We start from the raw sequence: 26,920 nt of genomic DNA on the forward strand, positions 1-26,920 counted from the left end.
CCATTTTAAACTCTGGAAATACAAAGCAGTCATTTTGGAATCAAGCAGAGAAAGCCTTACTGTTCTGGCCCTTGTGATTTCATTCATCCTTGTGTCCATATGATTCTTCACAGTAAAATTCAGAAGTCTCTACATTATCTGAAACAAATATCTTGTAAATATTTTACTCAGACCATTTTTCTTTCAGGCGATGTTTGTGTGCTATCTCTTTACTGATTGCTGTGCTTCCAGATCAGTGTGGGAGCAAAGATTTTCTCATTTTAAATTCATGTGCTGAATCTGAAGTATGCACAGACCAACAAGAAAGGCAAATTAAATCATTATGGACATCTTTAAATCAAGAAATCTGTTATATTTATAGGTAATGCAATTATCCTATTATAAATATCTTTTTCCAATTGCATTGGTTATAATTCTGAAGAATAAGATCAAAAGCACCAGTATATTGATGTATGTGCTTTGAAGTTACTTTTGCCAGTGCTGCTTTTATCGCCATCTTTTATGATTAATGTTGTTTATACATTATTTAAACTTCTTTCCCTGGTCCAGCTTGGACTTTAGTTTAATAAGTGAGTTTGCTGCAGATGTGCAAGAGAGATTAATTGGTATGAAAATAAGAAGTCAGAAAATGTCAATGCATTAGCGAGGACTGAGTCAGATAAAATAACGTCATGAGCAAAGAATGGACCCTTGAGACAGCCTGGATTCAGTTCTTGCAGTTAATACTTTCCAGGAAGTCATATTCCTGGAAGGAGCAATTACTGAATACCCTTCTCAGTTATTCTCTGACTGACCTTCAAACTCTCCCAGGAAAATAGGCTATTAGAAGAAAAGACAAGCTTTATCATTGATGAAAATAGGTTGAGCCAGGCCAGCTAATATAAAGGCAGAAGATGATAACATATTAATTTTCCAAACAAACAATGCAATTTTGGCACAAGGTGCATCGTGACTAAAATCTCGCTGGCTGTCTGCTTTTGTATCTGACATTTAATTATTATCCTCGGTACTATTTCTGTGAAATTCAGTCCCGGAATAAAATAGCTGAGGGCCGGGTATTCTGTATGTGGAGAGACAAAAAAAAACAGCTATGAGTTGAGATTGAATTGTATCATCTTTCACCCTGAATTGAATATTTTGCATTATTTATTAAGGAGTCTGATATGATGAATGCACTTTGGTTTCAGTCTATTTTTGCATGAATTTCTTCTCACCATTTTAAACATTCACAAGTTTTGTAACACATCATATACGCAAACATGATTTTCTATGTGTTTACTGGAAGTACACTCAAGCGAACTAAAAACCTATCTTAAAGAAACAAAGTCATTACAGTGTAAGACTGTTGCTCCCCACCCCAAAGCAGGAGAACCGTTGAGCTTAACTCTTTGTTTCCAAACAGCAGAGTTGCAAACTTGTTTGTTAAACAATGGGATGCAGGAATGCCTTTCTTTAGCAGGAGTGCAGATTGTGATGCTGAACCTTTCCCTCTCAACCTCTTATCCCCACTATTCACAAGGGGGGTTTTAGACTTAAATTCTGTACTTGAAGCACTGCAAGAACTAAGTTGAGAGCAGACGCGCTCGTGACCCTCCTGTTCCTAGTTCGACTTGAACCCATGAGCCACAGATTACCTTGGTATCCAGATCATCAGAGGCCTCTTCAGCATTTCAGCGCTTCTTGATCTCTGGGGCATCCGTACTCCCTAGCTAGTCCTCCTTGGCCCTTGGTAGCTGTATGCACACCCCAATTCCCCCTTGCCGGCACCATTTCCCAATCACTGATGCAGACCTTAGGCCCATCCCTTTGGCTCCTTTCTCTCCTGCCTACGCTTCTCCCTGCTGCCCATGGCTATCTGGCTCCACCCCCGAGCCCACCAAAGACACTGCTCCAGTCCCTAAAGGGACTTCCAGGTGCCAAAAACTGCCCCAACCCAATGCTCTCCACCACCACCACCACCTACCAGCCTGAAGGTGCACACCCTGAGGAGAATGTCCAATGCAGCAGAAGCTGCTCCAAACTCCAAGCAAATACTTGGTCATCGGTTCACAGCAGCTGATGATACAGCGCAACCCTTCCGCTACACTAGAACTCGGCGTCCTAGTCACAGGATAAGAGGTCGACTATTTAAGACTGAGATAAGGAGAAATTTCTTCACTCAGAGTGTTGTGAATCTTTGTAATTCTCTATCCCAGAGGGCTGTGGATGCTCAGTCAATGAGTATATTCCTGGAAGAGATCAACAGATCTTTGGGCACTAAGGGATTCAAGGGATATGGGGATTGAACGGTAGAGTTGTGGTAGAATATCAGCCATGATCTTATTGAATGGCAGAGCAGGGGCTGTATGGCCTACTCCTGCTCTTATATCTTATATTCTTAGCCTTGGATTGAAATGAGTTAGAACACTGGAAAATAAAAAGAAAATAACACAAATGCTGGAAATCAAGATTTTAAAAAAAACAGAAAATGTTAGAAATTCACAACAGATCAACTAACATCTGGAAAAAAAAGGGTTTAGGTCTAAAATATCTGGTGAAGGGAACCATTTTTTCTTTTTGATAACATGAGGAGGTGGCAATTTGATTAATAATGACAATGTTAAAGCAATGATGTTTTAAAGATCTTTTGTGAAAAATTCTAAAACTCTTTGAGATGCATCAGAGGTCAGATATTTTGTAGTTGTTTGTACTATTGAAGGTGAGAGTTGTTGGTGCTGGGAATGGAGCATCTTCCTACATTTTAGATCATGCTCAATCAATACCCAGTCGGGTGTAATATGGTCAGATGCAGAGTTAATTTTACACTGCCTCGATCATGTATCGCAATTCTAAACTCAGCAGAGCAACCCTTATTTCATCACTGAAGTTTACTGGGGTAATTTTAACACCCAAGAATGGGCGGATATGGGGCCGTTGGGAAGTAAAAACTGTTAAAATTTTAAATCCAACACTGACCCGTCCACTTCTGGTTTTAATGGAGTTGGGTGGATGATTGAAAGAGTCATAAACCACTTCAGAAAATGGATTCCAAAGCTCCACCAGAAGCAGAAGCATACTGGTGGTGAATATAAATGATACTTGACATTGGGACTAGACATTATTTTGTTCTGTCTAGGGGTGGGTTTGAGCACTAAGCTCACTTGTACAGACCAACAATGTGGCCTTCACATTGTTGGCCTGTGTACACATGCCTCAATTTTTAAAAAATTATTCTTTCATGGGACATGGGCATGTGTTGCCCATCTCTAATTGGCCTTGAATTGAGTGGTTTGCTGGGCCATTTCAGAGGGCAGTTAAGAGTCAACCACATTGCTGTGGGTCTGGAGTCACATGTAGGCCAGCCCAGGTAAGGATGGCAGATTTCTTTCCCTAAAGGGCATTAGTGAAACAGATGGGTTTTTTTGACAATCAATGATAGCTTCATGGCATCATTACTGAGACTAACTTTCAATTCAATATTTCTGTTAATTAATTGAACCTTTATTAATTAATTGAATTTAAATTTCACCAGCTTCAATGGCAAGATTTGAACCTGCATTCCCCAGGACATTTACCAAGGCCACTGGATCACTAGTCTAGTGCCATATGTATCTGATTTGTCTCAGAGCAATGCAAATATCACACTTGTATTAAATCACCAATCTCAGCACTTATAAGATTTCAGTACAATGCCTTTCTCAGAACACAGTCACTGTTTCTTTTAGTTTCAGTTTCAGCGAGACTTAAATGATCAAAGGCAGTGAACACCGATCAATGGATAGACTAATACAATCAAACCATTGACCATTGCACTGCCCCTTTGGGAGTGGCAGTGGCTTTGTGGAGCATAAAACTGCTGTTACCTGTCAGACAGCCAGCCCAGGCTGCTGCCGCCATGCCAAGGTGATGCAGTCTGAAGCTGGTTCTTATAGGCCCAGAACTGATACAGGGCATCCTGCAAGACCATCTGTAGTCTCCCCCATTGAAAGTCAGCAGCCTTCCACCAGCCATGCTGCAGCCACTGGGGTGGCACTGTATATGAGCAGTAGGCCAGGCAAAGGCACTGACAAGACAGGGACTAAGGGAATGCATATGGGTGGTTCTTGTGTACTATATGGAGTATTGGATGTGTTGTTGGATAAATTTGGCATGAAATGGTTGTTTTGCGGTGTGCTTTTATTTCAGGATTGTGGCCAAGAATACACTGTGATGGTCCATAACAGAGGGTTGGTAAGGCATGGAAGTGCTGAGCAATGGAGATCTGGGGTTTAATTCAGGGGAACTGGAGTCCGATGATGCTGTCATGGACAGCCAGTCCAGAACATCTGTATGCCAGTTGCCTCCTTCCTTCCTCCTCTTCTTTCTCCTCCTCATCCTCTACTCCTCCTCCTCCTGAGGTGGGTGCCGAACCCATGTTGGCAAGGTCTGCACCCTTACGATGGCCAGGTTTTGGAGGATGCAACGCCCACCCTGATGAGTACTGGAGCGCTCCTCCCAAGCAGTCCAAGTAGTGAAACCATTGCTTCAGCACCTGCTAATGTTCGGTGATGTTCCTCGACACAGCATGGCTGGTATTGTATGACTGCTGGCCAAATGTGGTGGGGTTGTGGAGGGGAATCATGAGCCTGGTGGAGAGTGGATGGCCCTTGTCGCCAAGCGACCACCCTTGGGTGCGACATGATGGCTGAAAGATTGGGGAAACAGTGGACTGACGCAGGATGAAAGCATCACGACTACTGCCAAGATAATGGGCATTCACCAGCATGATGTGCTGGGCATGGTTGCACAACAACTGCACATGAAGCAAGTGGTACCCTCAGCACTGAGATGTGGCACCAAGCAGTCAAGTGCGCAGTCAATGGTGCCCTGCACCATGGGAAACCCGTTTTCCTGGCAACGCCACGTGCCCGCTCCTTCTGCTTCTCTCTGTTTAGAGAGAAGATAGTGAGGTCCCCTCTCCTGGCATACAGAGCCTCTGTAACCTCCCAGATGCAGCAAAGACGACAAACTGCGTGATGTTTGCTCTGCTGCCAGTAGCAGCCTGGAAGTATCTGCTGGCATAAAAATTCAGGGCCATGGTCATCTTGACAGCCACTGGCATTGCCATCCTTGCCCTGCTTAGAGGCTGCATGTATGGTTCCAGAAGGTTGCACAGTTATGTGACCACCTGCTTGGTGAAGCGCAGTCATCAAACGCACTGCTTCTGGCTTAAGAGAAATAGGTTGATAGGTAAATTGGCCATTATAAATTGTCACTAGTATAGGTAGGTGGTAGGGAAATATAGGGACAGGTGGGGATGTTTGGTAGGAATATGGGATTAGTGTAGGATTAGTATAAATGGGTGGTTGATGTTCGGCACAGACTCGGTGGGCCGAAGGGCCTGTTTCAGTGCTGTATCTCTAATCTAATCTAATCTAATCTAATCTAATCAAATGCTCCCTGAAGACTGCAGGTGGGTAAGGTCTTTTGCTGAAAGCTTTCCTCCTTCTCCCTCAATGAGCAGCTTTTTTTCTCTGCTGCCTTTGCTTCATCTCCCTCTGATTCTGCAGCCCAAAAGGAACTGCATCTCTAGCCCGCATGATTGGGAGCAAGTGGTGCACACAGAGGCCTTTCAGAAGCACACAGCTCCTTCAAAATGTCCAGCACTGCTCCCTTCTAACTTAACCTATTTTTCACAACTTCTCCAAGAACACTGTACTTCCACGAGTTCTAAAATTGAATAGCGCATGCGTGTTTAAGAGAGAGCATTAAGTAGAGCAACGAGGTCCAAAATGGTAGATTGTGCATCAAATCAGCGTTAGATGATTTGTCGACTCTACATACCCCTGGCACATGCACGTAAAGCCTGCGCTATCAGCTTGAACAACATAGCCACAGGTGCGGGCCATGCCAAAGTAGTCGAGAGCAGCCCCTCAGCCATTTTTCACCTCAACCGCCTCCCGTAGTGCTGAAACTACTGGCCCTATGGAGCTGAATTTTGCAGCCTGAATGTCTGCAGTAGTAAGTATGGGCTGAATATGATCAGCCTGCTGCACTCCGCAGAGGCACGCTGTGAAAGCAGCCGCCTTCCGACATGGAAGTGCCACCACATGGCCCCCATGTTATTATGTGCGGGGGCTGATTTCAATGGAGGGGCCAGAGTGGCCGCCCCCTCTACATTGCCGGGGGCAGCCACCGTATCCCCTGCAACACTGTCCGGTGCCACCGCGTAGGCGCCAGTGCCATTTTTAAAGGGCTCCAAGCCCTTCAGTTAAATTTAAATATTTAAAGTGTTGTCGGAAACATTTTTATTTCAAATAAAAAATTAAAACATGCAGGCCCTTTCGCAACCTCCACAATGCTGTGTTTACTGTCTGTTGTGGTTGTATTTTACTCCCAGCACAAACTTCCCCCCCCCCAACCTCTCAACTTTTGCCCTTTCCACCATCCCCACAATCAATAGGTATAAGTTTCCCCACTCCCCCACCCCTCCTGCCCTGAAAATTCTATTCCTCCCCCTCCCCACCAGTTTCTCGCCTCGGAACTCCGGAGGTACAGAGTTCCAAAGGCACACGAGTTGCGATCGACGGCCGTAAAATCGGCGTGGGACGGCCGGCGGCGGCAGGTAAGGTCATTTGCATCTTATTTGTGTTCATTTAAATATTTAGATGCCTGCCCCACTGCTTGGCGGTGCGGGGGCCACACCGAGGTCCCCCTGCCACCGGTAATATGCGGTGGGCCCTTCTTGACGTTGGGGATTGAGGCGGGCCTCTCCTCAGAGAATTTTACAGCCTCCTTCCCCCACCCCTGCCGTGACCTATGGCGTCGAAGGGCTAGTAAAATTCAGCCCTATAATGCATATTGAATTACATTTTTTCCAATAAGATTCTTTATACTTGTAAGAATATTAAGACAATTTAAGGAATTATGAATACAGTCTGTGTAATCGCATGAAAGGAATATTTAATGGATGATGATTATGGTTTATGTCCTGCACTTTAATTGTATTTCTTCCTACTATTGCAGGCATATACATGGATCACTGAATGCAATGAAGATCTATTTGCATAACTTAATTGAAACAATTATATCTCCTTCTGTTCCTTTTTGCAGTCAGCAAACCTTAAATATACCCATCAGTCTGTAAGTAAAGAGTCCACAAATTCATTTCTAAGTTGTTTAGTTTGAGTAACTGCAACAAAAAATAAAATCAATTAATTTGTCCAGTTTGCAGCATTCTGGAATAATTTCTCTCTCCCATTTGTTAAAGAGTCTTTTTGAATGTTTTTCCAAGGATTTATTCACATGCACAATCCTACTCCCTCCATTTCAGGGAAAGCTAATCGGGAATTGTAGGGGCCATTATAGCTGTAAATTTTACCATTAATTTAATCAGTTTAATTAGACAGGAACAAAGACTAATGACATTCATTGCAAAAGGAATACTACTGTGCAATAGAACCTGGATGTGTGATCTGCCTGTGTGTTATCTTCAGGGGAATTTTATTATTTTCGATATGGTTCAATGGAAGAGAAGAGTGAGTTAACGATCAGTGATGATTTGCCAATTAGTTACAGATATTACTGTATACATTGTAGAATATCACTTTGTTGTCCCTGATGATGACTAGCATTCAGAAAGCAAGTGACCCCTGAAGGTGAGATTCTGCCTACTGATATTTGCCCAGCATACTCCACTAGATGCAAAACTTACTGTACGGAAGAGATATGAATGGACAACCTTTCTTGAAAGCCACAGCAGCAATTGAATGTAAAATAAAAGTTGATAAAAGGCCAGTATGGAAAATTAGTATGTTAAAGCTTTGAGAATCATAGATTTACAGGACAGAAAGAAGCCCCTCTGGCCTCCATGTCTGTTCCAGTCTATTCTAGAACAATCCAAAACTAATCTCGCTGCCCCATACTCTCCACATAGTCTTATATCTTCCCTTGTTTCAAATGTTATTTTGTTTTTAATGATGCAATGTCTTCTGCCTCAACCATTCCCTGCTGCAAATTGAAGAGTCCTCACCACTGCCTCCCAAATCAGAGGGAACAGACTTTTCATATTCACCTTATTGAAACTCTTCCTAATTTTAAAAACCACCATTACATTTACTCATAGCCTTTTCTGCTCCAGAAGAAATAGTCCTGGAATCTCATAATTATGGATTCCCATCCCTGGCATCAACCTGCTGAATCTCCGCTGCATGCTGTCTGTAGCTTTAATGCCCTTTCTAAAATAGGGAATCAAAAACAGCACACAGTACTCCAACAAATGATTTGTACTAATGCATCATTTGCTTTGCACCCTATATCCCTATTTATAAAATCAAAAATGCTGTTGAACTTTTGTATTATTTTATCTACCTGCACTCATATATTTAGGGAATCACGAACATACAAACATACAAATTAGGAGCAGGAGTAGGCCACTCGGACCTGGAGCCTATTCCGCCATTCAATAAGATCGTGGCTGATCTGATTGTAACCTCAATCCACATTCCTGCCTACCCCAATAACTTTTCACCCCCTTGCTTATCAAGAATCTATCGACCTCTGCCTTAAAAATATTTAAAGACACTGCTTCCACTGCCTTTTGAGGAAGAGAGTTCCAAAGGCTCATGACCCTCTGAGAGAAAAACATTCTCCTCATCTCTGTCTTAAATGGGCGACCCTTATTTTTAAACAGTGACTCCTAAATCTAGATTCTCCCACAAGGGGAAACATCCTTTCCACATCCACCCTGTCAAAACCCCTCAGAATCTTATATGTTTCAATCAAGTCACCTCTTACTCTCCTAAAACCCAGCAGATAAAAGCCTAGCTTGTCCAACCTTTCCTCATAAGACAACCCGCCCATTCCAGGTGAGAAAGAGGTCTAGGCTTCCCTTTCAGCCTCACCTGGTCTTACTGTAGCAGGGTTTAATTTTAAACACACCGTGTTTTTAGCTCCCCCTTGGTGAATCCTTGTTCACCGCTTTCCAATTATAAGGCAAAGAAACTAGCACAAACAGACTTTCTTAGGTTTAAAGAAGAAAAGTTGAAATTTATTAAACTTAAACTCTAATTTGGTTAATGCCTATGGATACATGATGCGCCCGCACTAGCATGCATACGTGATACACACAGGCAAATAGAGACAGAAAAAAGCAGAAGAAAAATGAAGTGGAAAGATTTGAGGCATTATCTGAAGAGTTGTTGTTACAGTTCCTTGAGCTCACTGTAGAGTCCTTGATTGTATGACTTGCTTTTCGTTGGGGCCCAGTATTCTTCTTAAACCTTGTCGACTGTAGGAGACTGTTCTCTCTTGGGGTTCATCTGTCTTCAGTGGATTCAGAGGCTTATGAGAAAGAGATGAGAGCAGACAGGAGAGAGATCTTCTCAGTCCAGGAGCAAACAGCTTTCTCCCAAACCTGTTTATACAAATTCAATAAACACAGGTTGCCCAGCAGGTTAGTCATGTGACTAGCTGGTTTGACCATGTCCGTTTGTGTATTCGGCCATCTTAGCAGTCGATCTGGAATGCGTGCTCCCCCACCTTCAACGTCTGGTGATCAAAAGTCCATTGTGGGTTGAATGTGTCAGGGAATAGCTGCTTTATCCTTCCAAACACTATCTGTTAACATGCAAATGTCTTTTCCAGCCACGGCTCATCTGTTTAACAAGTCCTTTCTTAACTCTGGTAACAGTTTAAAATCAATGTTCATGACAAAATTAATGTGTCTCATTCTTGGCAGGTGGGGGCCTAGCATGACAGCTTTTTTTTATTCTTCCTGCCGAAATGGACAATTTTGCATTTTTCCATTTGCCAGATCTTTGCCCACTCACTTAACCTATCTACAGCCCTTTGTAGCCTCCTAATGAGCTTTTCACAACTTACTTTCCTACCTATCTTTGTGTCATCAGCAAATTTAGCAACCATACCTTCGTTTCCCTTTATCCAAGTCATTTATATAAATAGTAAAAAGTTGAGGCTGCACCACTGATACCTGTAGCACATCACTCGTTGCATCTTGCCAACCAGAAAATGACCCATTTATGCCTACTCTCTGTTTCCTGTTAGCTAATCAAACTTCTATTCATGCCAATATGTTACCCCCTACATTATGGAAATCTAAGTACAGTGAGGATGTAACTAATAGAATAGATTAGGGAGAACCAGCGGATGTGGTGTATTTGGATTTTCAGAAGGCTTTTGATAAGGTCCCACATAAGAGGTTAGTGTGCAAAATTAAAGCACATGGGATTGGGGGTAATATACTGGTGGCATGGATTGAGAATTGGTTGACAGACAGGAAACAGAGAGTAGGAATAAACGGGTCTTTTTCCAGGTGGCAGGCAGTGACTAGTGGGGTACTGCAGGGATCAGTGCTTGGGCCCCAGCTTTTCACAATATATATTAATGACTTGGGTGAGGGAACTAAATGTAACATTTCTAAGTTTGCAGATGACACAAAGCTGGGGGGGAATGTGAGCTGTGAGGAGGATGCAAAGAGGCTGCGATGTGATTTGGACAAATTAGGTGAGTAGGCAAATGCATGGCAGATGCAGTGTAACATGGATAAATGTGAGGTTATCTACTTTGGTTGTAAAAACAGAAAGGCAGATTATTATCTGAATGGTGATAGATTGGGAAAGGGGGAGGTGCAACGAGACCTGGGTGTCCTTGTACACCAGTCGCTGAAAGCAAGCATTCAGGTGCAGCAAACAATTAGGAAGGCGAATGGTATGTGGGCCTTCATTGCAAGAGGATTTGAGTACAGGAGCAAGGATGTCTTACTGCAGTTATACAGGGCCTTGGTGAGACCACATCTGGAGTGTTATGTGCAGTTTTGGTCTCCTTATCTGAGGAAGGATGTTTTTGCCATGGAGGGAGTGCAAAGAAGATTTACTAGGCTGATTCCTGGGATGGCAGGTTTGATGTATGAGGAGACATTGGGTCGACTAGGCCTATATTCACTAGAGTTTTGAAGAATGAGAGGGGATCTCATAGAAATCTATAAAATTCTAACAGGACTAGACAGGCTAGATGCAGGGAGGATGTTCCCGATGGCTGGGGAGTCCAGAACCAGGGGTCACAGTCTCAGGATATGAGGTATGCCATTTTGAACCGAGATGAGGAGAAATTTCTTCACTCAGAGGGTGGTGAACCTTTGGAATTCTCTACCGCAGAAGGCAGTGGAGGGCAAGTCATTAAATATATTCAAGAAGGAGATAGATGTATTTCTTAATGCCAAAGGCATCAAGGGATATGGGGAGAAAGCAGGAACAGGCTACTGAATTAGATGATCAGCCATGATCTTTTTTGAATGGTGGAGCAGGCCCGAAGGGCCGAATGGCTTACTCCTGCTCCTATTTTCTATGTTTCTATGTAGTACATCCACTGGTTCCCCTTTATCCACAGCACATATTACTTCTTCAAAGAACTCCAATAAATTGGTTAAACATGATTTCCCTTTCACAAAACCACGCTGACTCTGCCTGATTACCTTGAATTTTTCTAAGTCACCTGCTATAATGGCTTTCATCATAGCTTCTAACATTTTCCCTAAGACAGATGTTAAGTTAACTGGCCTGTAGTTTCCTGCTTTCTGTCTCCCTCCCTTTTTGAATAATGGAATTACATTTGCTGTTTTCCAATCTAATGGAACCTTCCCTGAATTTAGGGAATTTTGGAAAATTAAAATCAATGCATCAACTATCTCACTAGCCACTTCTTTTAGGACACAAGGATGACGTCCATCAGGACCCGGGGACTTGTCAGCCTGCAGCTTCAACAATTTTCTCAGTACCACTTCACTGGTGATTGTAATTTTCTTGAGCTCCTCCCTCCCTTCCATTTCCTGATTTACAGCTATTTCTGGGATGTTATTTGTATCCTCTATAGTGAAGACCAATGCAAAATAGTGCTGTTGGATGGCACAGAGTGTGGAGAAGGGAGTTTGGTAAGTGAGTGCATTTTAAGGGTTAATCTCTCTGAAGTCTAGTTTTTGTGTTGTTTACATTTAGCAATTAATTGAAATTATTGTTTCAGTTAAGAGGTAAGTTAGGTTTCTTACAGTTTTAAACAGGGATAGACAAGCTTTCTGAGAGTAGCTGTAACTAGCTAATTAGGTAGCTAGCTAAAACTGGTTTCTGAGCTCTAGCAGAGCTGACACAGCATTGTTTACAGGAGCATAAATTCAGGGGATTCACAGTGCTGCTTGTCTGCATTGGGTGCTGCTGGAGGACACAGAGTGTTAAGAAGGGTGTTTGGTAGTTTTGGTCTCCTTATCTGAGGAAGGATGTTCTTGCTATAGAGGGAGTGCAGCGAAGATTTACCAGACTGATTCCTGGGATGGCAGGACTGACGTATGTGGAGAGATTGAGTCGGTTAGGATTATATTCACTGGAGTTCAGAAGAGTGAGGGGAGATCTCATAGAAACCTATAAAATTCTAACAGGACTTGTCAGGGTAGATGCAGGAAGGATGTTCCCAATGGAGGGGGAGTCCAGAACCAGGGGTCATAGTCTAAGGATACAGGGGTAAACCACTCAGGACTGAGGAGGAGAAATATCTTCACCCAGAGAGTGGTAAGCCTGTGGAATTCGCTACCACAGAAAGCAGTTGAGGCCAAAACATTGCATGTTTTCAAGAAGGAGTTAGATATAGCTCTTGGGTCTAAAGGGATCAAAGGATATGGGGCGAAAGCGGGAACAGGTTACTGAGTTGGATGATCAGCCATGATCATAATGAATGGCGGAGCAGGCTCAAAGTGCCGAATGGCCTACTTCTGCTCCTATTTGCTGTGTTTCTATGTTTCTATGTAAGTGAGGGAGTTCGATAAGAAGGCTAGCTATAAATTAAGTGAGAAAATAAATTTGCCTGTATTGAGAGCTACTTTGAGTGCACATAATGTAAAGTGGGTGTTTGGTGTGTGAGGGAGTTCAGTGAGGGAGGGGCTTGTTTCTTTCTTTTTCTTCTTTTTCTACCTTTTTTCAGCCTCCAGTAGCTGCCTCTCTCTTCGGGGAAGAAGCTGATTGGTGAGTAACTGGTAAGTTATTCTACCACTAATTGTAATAAATAGTTTTTAAAGTTACAGTATGGCAGATCAGCTCGACCAAGTGGAATGTATATCTTGCGATATGTGGGAGTCATTGATGCACCACATGTCCTAGATGAACACATCTTCAGGAAGTGATACTGGCTGCAGAAGCTTGAGCTCCGGGTTCAAGCAGCGGCTGGGGTTACCGTTGTGCATCCGTGAGGTAGAGGACTATGTGGATAGCATGTTTAGGGGTGTGGTCACACCAGAGGTTAGGAGTATGCAGGCAGCGAGGGAATGGGTTACTGCCAGGCAGCCTTAAGAGAACCAGGCAGGCAGTGCAGAAGTCCTCTGAGACTGTCTTGCTTGCTAATCAGTTTTCCACTTTGGATACGGTGAGGGTGATGATTCCTCAGGAGAGGGTAGCCAGATCAAAGTCTGTGGCACCACTTGTGGCTCAGATGCACAGGAGGGGAGGAAGAAGAGTGTAAGAGCAATAGTGATAGGGGATTTGATAGTCAGGGGATCAGACAGGCGTTTCTGCGGCAGTAAATGTGACTCCAGGATGGTAGGTTGCCTTCCTGGTGCCAGGGTCAAGGAATCACGGAGCGGCTGCAGAATATCCTTCTGGGGGAGGGTGAACAGCCAGAGGTTATGGTCCACAATGGTACCAATTACAAAGGTAGGAAGAAGGATGAGGTCCTGACTGCAGATTTTAGGGAGTTAGGAAGGAAGCTAAAAAGAAGGACAATAAGAGCAGTAATCTCAGGATTACTTCCAGTGCCACGTGCTAGTGAGCATAGAAATAGGAGGATTGATCAATTGAACATGTGCCTGGAGAATTGGTGTAGGAGGGAGGGCATCAGATGTCTGAGGCATTGGGACCGATTCTGGGGCAGATGGGACCTGTACAAGTTGGATAGGCTAAACCTTAACAGGACTGGAACTAATATTCTTGCAGGAAGATTTGCTAGTGCTGTTGTAGAGGGTTTAAACTGGCTTGTCAGGGTATGGGAACCTGAGGGGTATCTCAAATTGGAAGGAAGTAAAGTTGGTAACAGGTGGTAGAAAAGCATCAAGCGACATTAGAAGGCAAGCAAAACAAAGGTTTAAACTATGTTTAGAATGCAGAATAATGTCAAGAAGACAAGGTTAAGTGCACTCTACCTGAATGCATGCGGCATTCGCAACATGGTAGATGATTTAAAGGCACAAATAGAGATAAATGGGTATGATCTAATTGCCATTACAGAAATGTGGCTAGAGGGTGACCAAGACTAGGAACTGAATATTCAAGGATATTCAACATTTAGGAAGGACAGGCAAAAAGGAAAAGGAGGTGTTTTTTTGCTGATAATAAGGGATGGCATCAGTACATTAGTAAGGGAGGATCTCAGATTGGAAGAACAAAATGTGGATTCTGTTTGGGTGGAGTTAAGAAACAGCAAGGGGCAGCAAACATTGGTAGGCATTGTTTATAGGCCACCAACAGTAGTGGTAGTGTGGGGCACTGTATTATTCAGGAGATTAGAGAAGCATGTAACATGGGTAATACAGAAATGATAGGTGACTTCAATCTGCACATAGACTGGGTAAACCTAATGGGCACTAATGCTGTGGAGGACGAGTTTCTGAAGTGTGTTAGGGATGGTTTTCCAGAGCAGTATGTCGAGGAATCGACCAGAGAACAGATTATTTTAGATGAGTATTATGTAATGAGAAAGGGCTAATTAATAATCTTCATGTAAAAGAACCTTTCGGGATGAGTGACCATAATATGATAGAATTTTACATTATGTTTGAAAGTGAGGTAGTTCAATCTGAGGCCAGCAAGTTAAATTTGAACAAAGGAAATTATGAAGTTATGAGGGGCAAATTGGCTGAGGTGGATTGGGAAAATGCATTAAAAGGTATGACAGTGCATAGACAATGGATAGTCTTCACAGGATTATTACATAGTTTACAGCAACTATACATTCCTTCAAGGCCCCAAAAGTAAAGGCAGTCAACCATGGCCCATAATGGAAGTTAAGGATTGTATAAGATTAAAAGAAAAGGCCTATAAAGTTGCCAGAAATAGTTGTAAACCTGAGGATTGGGAGGATTTTAGAATTCAGCAAAGGAGGACCAAGAAACTGATAAAGAAAGGGAGAACAGAATATGAATGTAAACTAGCAAAAAACATAAAAACAGACTATAAAATCTTCTTTGGGTGCATAAAAAGCAAACGTTTGGCTAAGTCAAACAGGCAGAGTCAGGAGAATTTATAATGGGGAATAGAGAAATGGCAGAGAAGCTAAATGATTACTTTGTGTATGTCTTCACTGCGGACGATACAAGAAATCTTCCAGAATTAGAAATCCAAGGGACTAGGGTGAATGAGGAATTGAAGTAAATTAGTATTAATAAGAAGGTTGTACTGGAGAAATGAATGGGGCTGAAGGTTGATAAGTCTCCAGGATCTGATATTCTACATCCCAGAATGTTGAAAGAGGTAGCTATGGAGATAGTGGTTGCATTGGTGATCATCTTCCAAAATTTTATTGATTCTAGAATGATTCCTGCTGATTGGAAGATAGCAAATGTCACCACTTTTTAAGAAGGGAGGGAGAGAGAAAACAGGGAACTACAGACCTGTTAGCCTTACATCAGTAGTAGGGAAAATGTTAGAATCTATTCTAAAGGATGTGAAAATGGACACTTGGATAATAATGATCTGATTGGGCATAGTCAACATGGATTTATGAATGGGAAATCATGTTTGACGAACCTGTTGGAGTGTTTTGAGGATGTTATGAACAGAATTGATAAAGGGGAGTTGGTGGATGTAGTATATTTGGATTTTAAGAAGGCTTTTTATAATGTACCCCACAGGAGGTTGGTTAGCAAAATTAAAGCACATGGGATAGGAGGTAATATACTAGCATTGATTATGGATTGGTTAACAGGCAGAAAACAGACAGTAGGAATAAACGGGTCATTCTCGCATTGGCAGGCTGTGACTAGTGGGGTACTGCAAGGATCAGTACTTAGGCCCCAGCTGTTCACAATATATATCAATGATTTGGATGTGGGGACCAAATGTGATATTTCCAAGTACGCAGATGACACAAAACTAGGTGGGAATGTGTGTTGTGAGGAAGATGCAAAGCGGCTTCAAGGGGATTTGGAGTGACTTAGTGTGTGGGCAAGAATGTGGCAGATAGAATATAATGTGGAAAAATGTGAGGTTATCCATTTTGGTAGGAGCAACAGATGTGCAGAGTATTTCTTAAATGGTAAGAGATTAGAAAGTGTAGATGTACAAAGGGACTTGGGTGTTCTCGTCAATAAATTACTGAAAGCTAACATGCAGGTGCAGCAAGCAATTAAGAAGGCTCATGGTATGTTATTGCAAAAGGATTTGAGTACAGAAGTAGTGAAGTCTTGCTTCAATTGTATAAAACCTTAGTTAGACTGCACCTGGAGTACTGTGTGCAGTTTTGTTCCCTTACCTTAGGAAGGATATTATTGCCATAGAGGGAGTGCAACGAAGGTTCACCAGACTTGTTCCCGGGATGGCGGGACTGTCCTATGAAGAGAGATTGGGGAAACTGGGCCTGTATTCACTAGAGTTTCGAAGAATGAGAGGTGATCTCATAGAAGCCTATAAAATACTTAAAGAGATAGACAGGATAAAAGTTGGTAAGATGTTTCCCCTGGTTGGGTAGTCTAGAACTAGGGGACATAATTTCAATATAATGGGGAAGCCACTTAGGAACGAGATGAGGAGAAATTTCTTTACTCAGAGGGTTGTTAATCTTTGGAATTCTCTACCCCAGAGGGCTGTGGAAGTTCAGTCATTGCGTATGTTTAAAGTAGAGATTGACAGATTTCTAAATACCAATATCATAAAGGGATATGGAGATAGTGTGGGAAAAAGGCATTGAAGTGGATGATCAGTCATGATCATATTGAATGGCAAAGCAGACTCGATGGGCTGAATGGCCTACTCCTGCTCCTATGTTCCTATGTCCTAATTCATCTACCATCTTCTTATTTTCCCTCATTAATTCCCCAGACTCACTTTCTATAGGACCAATGCTCACTTTGTTAACTTTTTAAAATATCTAGAGAAACTCTTACTATCTGTTTTTATATTTCTCGATAGCTTTTTCTCATACTCTAATCTTTCCCTCCTTATCAATCTTTTAGTCAATTAGAATTGTGTAGTTGATCGCTGAAGTCTCTATTCATCCACACCCTTTGGCATTTTGTCCTTGAGTATATACTCCTCTTCCTTGGTTTAATCTCTAAAATGTACTTTTTTACACTGCTACACATTAGATTGTATCTGGGACTCCACTAACCTGTCTATGTCTTCCTAAAGTTCTTTCCAGTCTTCCTTACCAAACTGTTTTTTTGTATTGCCAAAAAATTGTGAGATTGTGTTCACTATACCTGAATAAAAATCAGTCATGTGTGTGTAATCAAGAGCAAAAGTAGATCCAGCACTGACCTCTGGGGTGCACAACTATACTGACTCCTTGTTTCCTGTCAATCAGCCAGCTTTCTGCCATGCTGCTGCATTTACTCATATATTGTACACCTGGATTTTTCTAATATCTTATTAAACATATTCTGAAACTCATGTTTCTATATAATGAAATCTACTGCATTCCTTCCATTTATTTGGTCACTTCTTCAAAAAAAAACTCAATTAGATGTGTCAAATACAAGTTGCCTTTAATTAATTCATGTTGTCTGTCCTTGGTAAACCTATGCATTTCTAAATGCTGATTAACTTTATCTTTAATTATGTATTCTAACAGTTTACACACACTGACGTGAGACTAACTTATCTGTAATTGTCGATTATCCTTCTTGAACAAAAATGGCACATTGGCTACTCCACAGTCCAATGGCATAGCATGAAACTTTAAGCATATTTAAAAATTATGCGTAGAGTCTCAGCTAGCTCCATTCTGACTTTTTTTCGACAGTCTTGGGTGCAATCCATTCTCCATTCTACTATTTTTTTCAGATGCAATTCCTGTTCCATATACTCCTCTAGTGCACCTACCTGTCTACTTCCATCAACATTTGTGAAGAATTGATGCAAGATATTTATTCAATCTTTCCAAAGTATTATAGACGCTATCAAGGGAAATACCTGTGCTTTCGTTAAATAAATAGTTACTAAAACTGTGCCTCACACACCATCCAAATTGGGAGGAAAAATTTGTATTGAACAAGAGCACTATAATGTTTAAAACAGCATGTGGCTGAGTTACTGCCACATTCTTTTTAACCGAATGACTCAGTATGTGTTTTTGAAGGGAAAATTACCAATATAGCCTAGAGCAAGAGACACAAATTTGTATCAGTCAGATCTGTGTAGTTAGGTGGATGCTGAAATGAGAAGTCTATATGGTTGAATATGTCAGAGCTTCCCTCACTGCGCTGCCATAACTTTGGCAGTTACCCTGTTTACATGCATAAATGGCATGTGCGCTGAACTTCCAACAAAATTAAAGTGGCACAGCGGAGACAAACCCTGAGGAAATTCAGCCCCATAATATTTTGTAGCTATTGATTCCAATACTGTTGAAAAGCCACGTAGATGGCATAATGTTGCAATAATATGAACAGAAATGGTTTGAGAGAATATTGGGTGGCTCAGCATGTCAGAATAGCTTGCTTTCTACCTGTGGGACCTTGGTTAAAATTCAGTCAAGAAAGTGAATTAAGGCTTCATTTTGCCAGTCATTTAATACTTATAATTGGTGGTGCCAGGAGATTATTGAAAATTGTAGGCACTGTTTGATAAACTATATTGCTGCTCTGTAATTATTAATCAAATTTAAATGCCAGTGCCTGAAATCTATGCACACATGGAGTACATATCACACATATGATTTAATAATGCAGTATTACTCTCCAAAACCTAAAAGCCTGAGGGACACTGGCTTATCAAAGTATAGTTATCATTTTATACAGCTAATATATCAATATACACATGGATTTTGACAGCTGGAAGTCTGTTTAAATTTATATCACTAAAATAAAATTGGATAAGAAAAGACCAGCCTGGATTTTGTGGTCAATGGCAAGGGAATTACCTCGCCATTCATCACACTGACCGATGCCTGCAAACATTTAGTGAGACTTTGGGCAAGATTTTGCCTCCGGGTTCGGGAACCCGATGTCGGTTTCAATGACCTTCTTTGCTCTGGCAAGGTGAGTGCAAAAGGAAACCCTGATTGGGGCATTCAAAAGAGAACTGAATAATTATCTGAAGAGAAAATTAATTTGCAGTGCTATAGGGAAAAGGCGGGGGAGTTTGACTAGGTGAGTTGCTCTTGCAGAGAGCCAGCACAGACATGATGGGCTCACTGGCCTCCTTCAGTGCTCTAGCCATTCTATGATTCTATGATGACAGGCCTCTAAGTATGAAACATCCAGCAGACACACCAGCTGAAACGTGGGAGGATGCATGGTGATCTTGCACATGGGAGAAATGTGTGCCTACGGTACTTACTCACCCTTCATCATACTGACCCTGAGTGGTTCACTGGAGATTATTTCACTTTATATGTGCACTTTGTTACTTTTTGCTAACACTGGAAATATTGACACGTGACGCCAGACCTGGTAGCTTCCATTCTTTAACGGCAAAACGAGAAAAGATGGATGAAGTGGTGAAGGGAAGCAAACACCTTTGAAGAGGGACAGCAAGACCACTGGACAGAAGAGCATCATTCAGTGGTGGTAAGAATGGATCTATTTAAGGCTGTGTCTTCAATGACACAGGCAGCTCAAAGTGAGTTCCTCAGCATGTAGTCCTGCGGGGTTAGAAGCTCTTCGGTGAAAAATGCCTGGATCAGAGGTTTCCTGGCATTAACACCATCCTGATGTGACCTTCGAGTCCTGCGCCAGCCCCGGCCACCTCCCTACATAGCCTGGGCACCTCTCTGCTCTGCATCTTCCTCTTCATCCTCCTCCTCTTCCACCTTTTGCTTATCCTTTTCTTCCGATTAGCTGTGTTGTCCCAGGTCCTCATCAAGGTCCACACCTCTCTGATCCTTGGAAGGAGCCAGAGGCAAAGAAGTTCGAGGCCATGGTGACTTCGACGGCTACTGGCAGGGCATGTCAAACATTGCTGCAAGGTGTGAGGTCTTCCACTATGAGGGCACAAATCTTACTGACTATCTGCTTAGGTAGGCACAGTCTCCTGCGGCACTGGTTCTCCGACATGTCCAGGTAGCTTCTTCTTTGGTGGTACACATGATGCTGCGAATATGACCTCGGTTGCCTTCCTGCCCCTCGTTCCTTTTCATTGCCCTCCTCATGCCGAGCTCTGCCTCTGCTGCCGAGGATGTTGATACTCATCGCTACTCAACCTGATCTCTGATAACCTTAATCCCATGTCCAGCTGTTGCCTTGCTTCCGCTCAGCTTCAATCACTATAATTTCTGGAGCTCCCCCCACTCCCTGCACCCCACCCCATACCCAACTTATAGCCCCACAATCCCTGGAAGGTCACGACCTCCTCCAATGCCCAAATGCATACAGACCACTCGTTCTGCTAGTTCTGCTGACCCAGTGGCACCTGTGCGCCAATGGTTGAGGCCCCCTCTCAGCTGTGCTCCCTATTATAGGCCCAACTAATTTCATGTTGCATCCACGACTGGCTCCCGGCTGCGTTGCCGCCTTCTTGCACTTGGACTATTCCTGATCCATTGTGTAATCCGTGTGCCCCCACCAAAATTCCAAACTAGCCCTTTACAAGCTGACAACAAGCTCGTTGACAAGATCAATTGGCCACTTATCCAGATGGCAGGTTTCTGGGTCCTGCCTTCCCCCGTCCTGAGCAAAATCGCCAGTGGCAGGAACGGCGCCATCAAATCGGCACGCCGGCCAGCGGCACTAATGTTTATTTATTTATTTAGAGATACAGCACTGAAACAGGCCCTTCGGCCCACCGAGTCTGTGCCGACCAACAACCACCCACCTATACTAACCCTACAGTAATCCCATATTCCCTATCACCTCCCTACACTAGGGGCAATTTACAATGGCCAATTTACCTATCACCTGCAAGTCTTTGGATGTGGGAGGAAACCGGAGCACCCGACAAAAAACCATGCAGACACAGGGAGAACTTGCAAACTTTTAGTTTCGGTGACTGCAGCTTTGATAGCAACGGAGGTGCGTGAACGGGCTTACAGCTGTGAAGTCAATTTCAGTGTAAGTTTAAAAGTGAATTCCCTTTTGTTTTCGGAGGACCAGGGGACTGCTGGGTAAGGAAAAAGGTATATATTTGTGTGGTTTAAAATCTCTTTCTTTTAGTTTCGGTGACTGCAGCTTTGATAGCAACGGAGGTGCGTGAACGGGCTTACAGCTGTGAAGTCAATTTCAGTGTAAGTTTAAAAGTGAATTCCCTTTTGTTTTCGGAGGACCAGGGGACTGCTGGGTAAGGAAAAAGGTATATATTTGTGTGGTGGCTGTACCCGAGACACTACACGTGTAGTGTCTCCCACCCACCCTCCTCCTCTAACCAAAAAAAAGGACTCTGGTGTGTTGATAAGGTAAGCTTTTTATTTAGGAAGTTCTGTCCGTTGGATTGCTAACCTAACAAGTTTTGACTTTTTGTTTTTGGTTTTTCAGTAGATTTGTTGGGAATTTGGAATAGTGGGAATGGAGGTTAAGGCAGTTGTATGTTCCTCCTGCAGAATGTGGGAGGTAAGGGTCGCCAAGAGTGTCCCTGCTGACTGCATCTGTGGGAAGTGCACCCAACTCCAGCTCCTCGAGAACCGCGTTAGGGAACTGGAGCTGGAGCTGGATGAACTTCGGATCATTCGGGAGGCGGAGGAGGTTATTGAGAGGAGTTATGGGGAGGTAGTCACACCTCAGGTAAAAGAAGTAGGTAGATGGGTTACCGTCAGGGGAAGGAGAGGGAACCAGCAGGCAGTGCAGGGATCCCCTGTGGCCGTTTCCCTCAACAACAGGTATACCGTTTTGGATACTGTTGCGGGGGACGACTTACCAGGGGTAAGCAATGGGGTACAGGTATCTGGCACAGAGTCTGTCCCTGTTGCTCAGAAGGGAAGGGGGAAGAGGAGCAGAACATTAGTCATTGGGGACTCCATAGTGAGGGGAACAGATAGGAGGTTCTATGGGAACGAGAGAGACTCACGGTTGGTATGTTGCCTCCCAGGTGCCAGGGTTCATGATGTCTCGGATCGTGTTTTTGGGATCCTTAATGGGGAGGGGGAGCAGCCCCAAGTCGTGGTCCACATCGGCACCAACGACACAGGTAGGAAGAGAGATGGGGATTTAAGACAGAAATTCAGGGAGCTAGGGTGGAAGCTTAGAGCGAGAACAAACAGAGTTGTTATCTCTGGGTTGTTGCCCGTGCCACGTGATAGCGAAGCGAGGAATAGGGAGAGAGAGGAGTTGAACACGTGGCTGCAGGGATGGTGCAGGAGGGAGGGTTTTGGTTTCCTGGATAATTGGGGCTCTTTCTGGGGTAGGTGGGACCTCTACAAACAGGATGGTCTTCACCTGAACCAGAGGGGTACCAATATCCTGGGGGGGAGGTTTGCTAGTGCTCTTCGGGGGGGTTTAAACTAATTCAGCAGGGGAATGGGAACCTAAATTGTAGTGCCAGTGTACAGGATGTTGAGAGTAGTGAGGTCAGGGATATGGTTACAAGGACGCAAGAGGGCACTGGCAAGCAAGAACCTGGTTTAAAGTGTGTCTATTTCAACGCCAGGAGCATCCGGAATAAGGTGGGTGAGCTTGCAGCATGGGTTGGTACCTGGGATCTCGATGTAGTGGCCATTTCGGAGACATGGGTAGAGCAGGGGCAGGAATGGATGTTGCAGATTCCGGGATTTAGATGTTTCAGTAAGAACAGAGAAGATGGTAAAAGAGGGGGGGGTGTGGCATTGTTAATCAAGGAGAGTATTACAGCGACAGAAAGGACGTTTGAGGACTCATCTACTGAGGTAGTATGGGCCGAGGTTAGAAACAGGAGAGGTGAGGTTACCCTGTTGGGAGTCTTTTATAGACCTCCGAATAGTTCCAGAGATGTAGAGGAAAGGATAGCGAAGATGATTCTCGACAGGGGCGAGAGTAACAGGGTAGTTGTTATAGGGGACTTTAACTTTCCAAATATCGACTGGAAATACTATAGTTCGAATACTTTAGATGGGTCAGTTTTTGTCCAGTGTGTGCAGGAGGGTTTTCTGACACAGTATGTAGACAGGCCAACCAGGGGCGATGCCACATTGGATTTGGTACTGGGAAATGAACCCGGCCAGGTGTTAGATTTAGATGTAGGTGAGCACTTTGGTGATAGTGATCACAATTCGGTTAGGTTTACCTTAGCGATGGGCAGGGACAGGTATATACCGCAGGGCAAGAATTATAACTGGGGGAAAGGAAATTATGATGCGATTAGGCAAGATTTAGGATGTGTAGGATGGGGAAGGAAACTGCAGGGGATGGGAACAATCGAAATGTGGAGCTTATTCAAGGAGCAGCTACTGTGTGTCCTTGATAAGTATGTACCTGTGAGGCAGGGAGGAAGTTGTCGTGCGAGGGAGCCGTGGTTTACTAAAGAAGTTGAAGCGCTTGTCAAGAGGAAGAAGAAGGCTTATGTTAGGATGAGACGTGAAGGCTCAGTTAGGGCACTTGAGAGCTACAAGCTAGCCAGGAAGGATCTAAAGGGAGAGCTAAGAAGAGCAAGGAGAGGACACGAGAAGTCATTGGTGGATCGGATCAGGGAAAACCCTAAGGCTTTCTATAGGTATATCAGGAATAAAAGAATGACTAGAGTTAGATTAGGGCCAATCAAGGATAGTAGTGGGAAGTTGTGTGTGGAATCAGAGGAGATAGGGGAAGTGTTAAATGAATATTTTGCGTCAGTATTTACAGTAGAGAAAGAAAATGTTGTTGAGAATACTGAGATTCAGGCTACTAGGCTAGATGGGATTGAGGTTCACAAGGAGGAGGTGTTAGCAATTTTGGAAAGTGTGAAAATAGATAAGTCCCCTGGGCCAGATGGGATTTATCCTAGGATTCTCTGGGAAGCTAGGGAGGAGATTGCAGAGCCTTTGTCCTTGATCTTTATGTCGTCATTGTCGACAGGAATAGTGCCGGAAGACTGGAGGATAGCAAATGTTGTCCCCTTGTTCAAGAAGGGGAGTAGAGACAGCCCTGGTAATTATAGACCTGTGAGCCTTACTTCGGTTGTGGGTAAAATGTTGGAAAAGGTTATAAGAGACAGGATTTATAATCATCTTGAAAAGAATAAGTTCATTAGCAATAGTCAGCACGGTTTTGTGACGGGTAGATCGTGCCTCACAAACCTCATTGAGTTTTTCGAGAAGGTGACCAAACAGGTGGATGAGGGTAAAGCAGTGGATGTGGTGTATATGGATTTCAGTAAGGCGTTTGATAAGGTTCCCCACGGTAGGCTATTGCAGAAAATATGGAAGTATGGGGTTGAAGGTGATTTAGAGCTTTGGATCAGAAATTGGCTAGCTGAAAGAAGACAGAGGGTGGTGGTTGATGGCAAATGTTCATCCTGGAGTTTAGTTACTAGTGGTGTACCGCAAGGATCTGTTTTGGGGCCACTGCTGTTTGTCATTTTTATAAATGACCTGGAAGAGGGTGTAGAAGGGTGGGTTAGTAAATTTGCAGATGACACTAAGGTCGGTGGAGTTGTGGATAGTGCCGAAGGATGTTGTAGGGTACAGAGGGACATAGATAGGCTGCAGAGCTGGGCTGAGAGATGGCAAATGGAGTTTAATGCGGAAAAGTGTGAGGTGATTCACCTTGGAAGGAGTAACAGGAATGCAGAGTACTGGGCTAATGGGAAGATTCTTGGTAGTGTAGATGAACAGAGAGATCTTGGTGTCCAGGTGCATAAATCCCTGAAGGTTGCTAACCAGGTTAATAGGGCTGTTAAGAAGGCATATGGTGTGTTAGCTTTTATTAGTAGGGGGGTCGAGTTTCGGAGCCACGAGGTCATGCTGCAGTTGTACAAAACTCTGGTGAGACCGCACCTGGAGTATTGCGTGCAGTTCTGGTCACCGCATTATAGGAAGGATGTGGAAGCTATGGAAAGGGTGCAGAGGAGATTTACTAGGATGTTGCCTGGTATGGAGGGAAGGTCTTACGAGGAAAGGCTGAGGGACTTGAGGTTGTTTTCGTTGGAGAGAAGGAGGAGGAGAGGTGACTTAATAGAGACATATAAGATAATCAGAGGGTTAGATAGGGTGGATAGTGAGCGTCTTTTTCCTCGGATGGTGATGGCAAACACGAGGGGACATAGCTTCAAGTTGAGGGGTGATAGATATAGGACAGATGTCAGAGGTAGTTTCTTTACTCAGAGAGTAGTAAGGGCGTGGAACGCCCTGCCTGCAGCAGTAGTAGACTCGCCAACTTTAAGGGCATTTAAGTGGTCATTGGATAGACATATGGATGAAAATGGAATAGTGTAGGTCAGATGGTTTCACAGGTCGGCGCAACATCGAGGGCCGAAGGGCCTGTACTGCGCTGTAATGTTCTAATTCTAATTCTAATTCTAATTCCGCACAGGCAGTACCCAGAATCGAACCCTAGTCCCTGGAGCTGTGAGGCTGCGGTACTAACAACTGCGCCACTGTGCCACCCATTATGCTCACCTACCTCCATACTTGCCCCCATCAGGGCCTAAAAATCTTGCCCTTTGAGTGGCAACTTGCTATAATTGTAGAGGCATTTCAGTAGATATGAGATATGAGGATATCAGAATGCATGAAAATTTTTATATTGACCTAAGACATGCCCATGAATTTAGACAGGATTGACAGGAAGATAAGTTTTTCATCTTTATGTTGTTTTCTGGTTCCCAGATGTTGTAAAGAATCACACTTTAAACTTGGAAAAGGCTGGAGTCAGTCTTGTTTATTCCAACACTATGCTTTGTGCTGTAGAACCTGATTCAACTGGTTCTTGTGTTACATACGACATGACTCCCCAGTGCAGCCATGAATGTGGCCCCCTACTGGAACACTTCCACATAATAACTGGTTCCTAGCTAATTAGTTCCTAACACTTTACAGATAGAATAACAATATATAACATATATAACAATAAGCTGCTCAAATTCAGCCAGAATTGACAGAAGGATAAAACATGCCCAAAAATTCAGCCAGGACTGTGAAAGAGAGGTGAGTAGAATCTCTAAGTGACCTCCTAAAGTAAATTTAATTGCAGATAAACTTTTAAAAACTGTTTCTGAAAAGGCAAAATGAAATATAGTTGGTCAAAAACAAAGCCAAATAAGTCGATATTTATATTTCTTTCAGGATTGTTTGTATTATTGATTTTGTTGCTGTTGCTCATAAATCTTAGTTTGAAGTAGCTGTTTGATTTTTTTTATTGATGTCAGAAATGTTAACATTAATACTGTTTCCAAAGTAGGAAATAGGCAGTTAACTGAATTTTTATTTAAAGTTTTGCACTAAGCACCTCAATGTTTATGTAAAGTTTTGCAATAACTACCTTAATGTTTTCTTAAACATTTTGCATTGACTACTTGCTGCTTCAATAAATGGTCATGTTTCACTTTCTGTCTTGCCTGTTCTTTTGTATGTTTTCCCGAGAGGTAGAGGAGGCATCTTGCCAATTTCATCATGGCCAATTGCATGAGTCACCGGTTGCTCTCTAGCCACCCTGCCTGCTGCAGCCTTGTTTCCTTGGGTGGCCCACGGACCATGGCCAGGTTGGGATCCTCCATGTAGTCCATTTCCACCGATATATCATCTGCCAGGTTAAGGGTTAGTCCTTCCAGCAGGACAAAGTTGTACAATGTGCAAGAGGCCACCACAATCCACACCAATTTGACAGGTGAGTATTGCAAAGTGCCCCCCACACCCCCCTCCCCCCAACAATCTTTCC

The sequence above is a fragment of the Heterodontus francisci genome, chromosome 25, assembly GCF_036365525.1.
Source record: "Heterodontus francisci isolate sHetFra1 chromosome 25, sHetFra1.hap1, whole genome shotgun sequence".
NCBI lineage: Eukaryota > Metazoa > Chordata > Chondrichthyes > Heterodontiformes > Heterodontidae > Heterodontus > Heterodontus francisci.